The following is a 5,000-nucleotide window of genomic DNA, read 5'->3' on the forward strand; positions in this document are numbered from 1 at the left end:
CGTCATACGTCGGGGGGGAGGGTGGTGGTGGGGAAGAGCTTCGGTGTGTGCATGAGAGAGAGGAAGGAGAGAGCTGGGAGGGGGGGTGGAGGAGGAGAGAAAAGGAGGAGGACATTAAGGCAGAAGACAGTGGCTCCCAATGACATAAAGCTTCACTACCTGAAGCCGCCCGACCAACCGAGCGACCATCTCTGCCCCCCCCCCCCTAAAAGACGTCGAGGAGCCGCGGGACGGCGGTCCCGCGTGACATGCACCCCCCTGTATAAGGCAGACCCTCCTTTCTGATCGGAGCCGGCCTGCCACTGGATTACAGCACCATCCGAGGAAGCTTCTTCTAGTTGTAAATCCACCCATGCATCTTGCAGACGGCGCAGGAGACGGTGCACTTGCGACCAAGGTAAGCCACGCAGCATCCCACCGCGGAGCTTTATTCGTGGGGGTGAGTGATTTTTTTGTTTTTTTTCTTTCTGCTTTAATAATCGGGAGGGATGCGCGGGATGTCTGCCCATTTATTGTGACTTGTGTTCAGGCTGGTTGGCAACAGCACTGAGGAGAGAGTGCCTTGCATCCACACACCCCCCACCCCACCGCCTCCTCATACCCCCACCCCCCGTGCTTATTGTTGGCTGGGCTGCATGAGAGACCCATGCACACAGGAACATCCTTTGTTTATCCCTCACTCTAATTTCAACCGCCTGCAAGACATTCATCACTTAGGAGCGTTCCATGAGAGCTATGGTTCCTTAAACAGATTTTGCTGGGAAATTATAGATTGTGTGTGTGTGTGTGTGTGTGTGTGTGTGTGTGTGTGTGTGTGTGTGTGTGGCACCAGGTGGTAAAGTGGAAGGACTTATTTAAGCAGACTGTTTTCTAGACAATAGACTAGCGGCTGCATCTGCTGCTGTCAGCCTGTGCATAAAATAAAGCGCACCTGCATATATGATACCGGTGTACTCGTGTAGGTCTATAATTACACACAGTTGGGGTTTTTTTTGCTAACACACACACACACCCACGCACACACACGCGCAGGCTCCTGAGCGTCGTTTAATTATACATTGATTTACTCATGCACATTTCCCCACTGCTGATGCTTGTTTTTTAGGGTTTTAATAAGTACATTTCTACAGTGTGCCTGTTTGGGTTTTCTGTGGTCTTCCTCGCATGTGTACGCCCAAATCTCAAGTTGTCTCGGTGAAACCCAGGGAGTCTTTTCCGACACACACACACACACACACACACACACACACACACACACACACACACACACACACACACACACACACACACAGATGGGACATTTTCCCCGAGGCACAATGTGTTTGCTGGTTATTGTTCCACACCATTTCCACATCCCTAATTATTTTAATCAGTCATTCCTCATGCATGAATTCCCTTCTTTAGCGTGTTTATCTCCTCCCTCCTCCACTGACGACCGTCTTCACCTTAATGAGAGAGACTGAGATGTGGATTTTAATTTATTTTATTTTTTTTTTGCATTTGTCAGACAGGAATAGGTCATTGTGCAGAAAGTAAATGAATTCTTTAGTCGTCGTCGTCTCCTCAAAGAGCTCAGAAATCCACGGCTTGGTAGATATTCACTTTGGCTGTGCAAGGAGCACAATGAAATCACTCATGGCGTGAATTCCCTCAAATAGCATTTCAGAGGGTTCAACTGTGGGTCTCAATGGTTTCCTGCCTCTCTCTAAAGCGTATACCGCACTGCAAAAGCCGTCCTATCTTGAATATGCCAAATGAGACGCCCTCCCAGCGGAGCCGCTTTGGTTGCTCGTCAAAGGCCTTCATTGAAGTCTTATTCCCACGTTCTCACAGTATCGCCTGGCTCGCTTTCTTCCTTTGGCTCACAACGTGGTGCCCATCCTCGCGTTTTGTCATAGCCTCCGTGCACGTGTTGGCCTGAAGAAAGGAGAACATCAAGGCAAATTTGATGAGCAAAGTCACCTATATAAAACAAGGAAGACAACGAGTTGGTTGTTGTCGACACCCCGAGATGAATTGACCTTTGCGGGGTATTTCAAAGAGCATGTTTTTGTGAGCTCGGCTCAAACATCGCACGTGGCATTTAGAACTTACCCGACATGGCTGAGCAGTATAGCGCTGATTGATAATATAATAAGAAAAGTGCGTATGGCAACCGTAATCAGGATGCACTCCGTTATACTGCCACAGTATGCATGAATTTATATCTAGACGCCACCCCTAAAACACTCCGTTGTCTGTTCATTCATGTCATCCAAAAAAAAAAAAAAAAAACCCCAAACTAAAATGAATAATCAGCAACATGAGAACACCTCTGGAAACGATATTGCAGAAATTATGCTAATAATAAGCAATTAGGCGTTTATACACTTCATTAGGTGCAATTACGCAATCCAGCGAGACTGAATATAAGAGTGAAATTTAGAATTCTATCTTCACACAATATGATGTACTTGGAGATGGCACAAAATGGGTGATTTTGAATCGAGAGACGATACATACGTGATAAGGCCATGACGCGTGGATGCATAACGCAACGGCAGCCAGGGCTCTCTATAAATAAAGCTGTATTGTATTGTATTTCCTTCAGCGTAGCTCCATCTGGTGGATGCATAACACAACAGCAGCCACTACTGTAGCATCAATTCAATGCGTCTTATAACGCGATGCGCCCTAAATATGAAAACCGTTTTGAAATAGGCCATTCATTGAAGGTGCGCCTTATACTCGGAAGCGCCTCAGTGCGGAAAACACGGTAATTAACTATTCTATACCTTGAAAGAAACACTGTTGGGCAATGAAAGGACTTGCAGAACCTGGTGCTTACCGGTTGCCGCTGGCGACCGCCACCAAAACTCACAAGGTGGCCACCTCTAGAGCCTACAAAGGAGTTCATCTTCCAATTTTCACAGCATAATTTGCATTTGCCTAAGTGTTGCATAACATGTCTTTAAAGTATCTCCAGACACATGGTTGCAAGACTCTTCCGCGGAACGTGTGTGTCAGGCTGGTGACGTTGGTATCGGTGCATACGGTATTGGCGTTTTATAAGTACTGATACTGATTTGAGTATTATCGCATCACTAATTATTACGGGTGTAACGAAAACATGATTCGAATTAAAGAACAAATGAAAAACAAAAAAACAACAATAATACATTTATTGTTACATGAATACATCTCTGACAGTGTCAAACGACATCATTTAGCGTCGGACCTTTTCAAGATTGTGCTGGCGTGCCTATATTGTTGAGGTCAGTGAGTGTACAGCCAAAGTAGCTGCACAAGTATGAGACCTTGTCGAAGGTCTCCAGACACACGCACATCCATTTTTAAACCAGTTGGCCGTTTGCCATTACGGTTGCGTGTGTGTGTGCAGGTGCGCTGGTGTGCACAAGAGTGAAGGCTAGGAGACGTCGGCATGGCGACTTGACTTGATGCCCTTCTCCAGATGAATCACAGGTTGTGATGTGTCAGCAGGGATGAATTATGCACACTCCTCCGCGACCTCTCGTCTCCTCCTCTTCTCCTGTCCACTTGTCCCTTGTCTTCAGTCAGCCTTTTATCAGAGTTGACACATCTGAAGACGTCTTCATTGTCCACCCCCCACGCCACCTTCTACTTTGTTCATATGGAAAGGAAGATGTTCTGGCTCCATGTTGCCGCTGCATCCTCCGTTGGAAATCGCAGCTGAGGTCGATCTATACCGTCGTTCAGTTGCTCGTGTGCAAACCGGGGCTAAATGTGCGGATAGTCACGATTCAATAATGCGAAGGAGACGTGAGGCCATTGACTCAGTCTGACAGTTACATCCCTGACTGACAGGAGCCATTAGGCCTGACTGACAAGATGGCTGACACAAGACAAGCCAAAATGCCTCATCGGAACTGACTCCAAGTTCTGGCATCATCCACTTTGACGTCCGGTAGGATTGCACATTGGGATTTGGTCAATCGGTCCTGGGCGTAGGCTACCTTGCATCCTTCGTCAACTTGTATGCAGGCTTGTGAAAAAAACACGGGTGGGTGGATGGCATACATTGTGTGACAAGAACATTTAAGATTTGCTTGGTGATGAACCGTCCGAGGGTCTTACTTATTTGGTTGAAAATTCATGATGTGCTGTTGGATGTGGAAAGTTGACCGCCATATAGTATACTGTGAATGACCGACTTCGTGAGATACAAAATAATTAAGTTGTAAATGTAACACAGAGATGAAAGTCCTCCGGATTTTCCCGGAATTCCGGGTTTTTCAAATTTTTATGAACATTTCTCCGGAGAATTGAGGAAAATTTGCATAAAATGAATCTGGATATTAGTTGACAACATTGAAGACATTTTTTCCGGAATTTTCAGAAAAGTCCACTTTCATCTCTGGTAACAGCACTAGTCCGCACAATTTCCCACCAAATATATGCTTTAGTGCCAACCAAAGCGGGGCATCGATAACGACATTGTTCTGTGTCTTGCTCAAGGGCATTTGCCTCCTTTAGCCACAGCCGCACCCGCGAAGCCTCCAAATCATCCGTTTTAGCGTTAGCCTTTAGCTCCGTGCATAGAGTCACAGCTAGTGCGCTTACTCTGCCGCACCACAAAGGACGAGAGGCCTTGGCCCTTGTCCGTATGTGCGTATGAAAAACCTCCATTGAGCAGAATAAGGAGGAGGTCATTACTCGGCAGTATTGGGCTCAACGAATTTCCACACTATGAATTTAAATATTTGTTTTGTTATTTCAACAGAAAACAGGAGAAGATTCGAAACAACACTTAATTATGACATCATTCTATTGATTACATCCGTATTCTTTTAATATAGATGTCACATTTCTAGAACATTCACAGTATATCGTCAAAGTAACTTTCTTAATTGGATGTGCGTCACACAAAATAGTGCTGATGCCAACACTCCCCCCCCTCAAAAAAAAAAAAATTATATCCAGTCTTTGTACGTGTTCTAACAGCTACTCTAACACCTCGTCGATAATCACACATTCAAATA

At 45.7% G+C, this 5,000-nt stretch overlaps 1 protein-coding gene across 1 annotated transcript in view; it reads left to right on the plus strand.

Annotated features, from left to right (window-relative positions):
• Positions 1–80: 80 nt before the first annotated feature.
• LOC109507310 (receptor-type tyrosine-protein phosphatase S-like) overlaps positions 81–5,000 on the plus strand; it is a 24,282-nt gene continuing 19,362 nt past the window's right edge. Inside the window, exon 1 of the mRNA XM_019856641.1 lies at positions 81–397. The gene's annotated coding sequence lies outside the window, so the exon portion shown is untranslated. The remainder of the gene's footprint in view (positions 398–5,000) is intronic.

Source organism: Hippocampus comes, unplaced genomic scaffold (genome assembly GCF_001891065.2).
Source record: "Hippocampus comes isolate QL1 unplaced genomic scaffold, H_comes_QL1_v1.1 scaffold105, whole genome shotgun sequence".
Classification (NCBI taxonomy): Eukaryota; Metazoa; Chordata; class Actinopteri; order Syngnathiformes; family Syngnathidae; genus Hippocampus; species Hippocampus comes.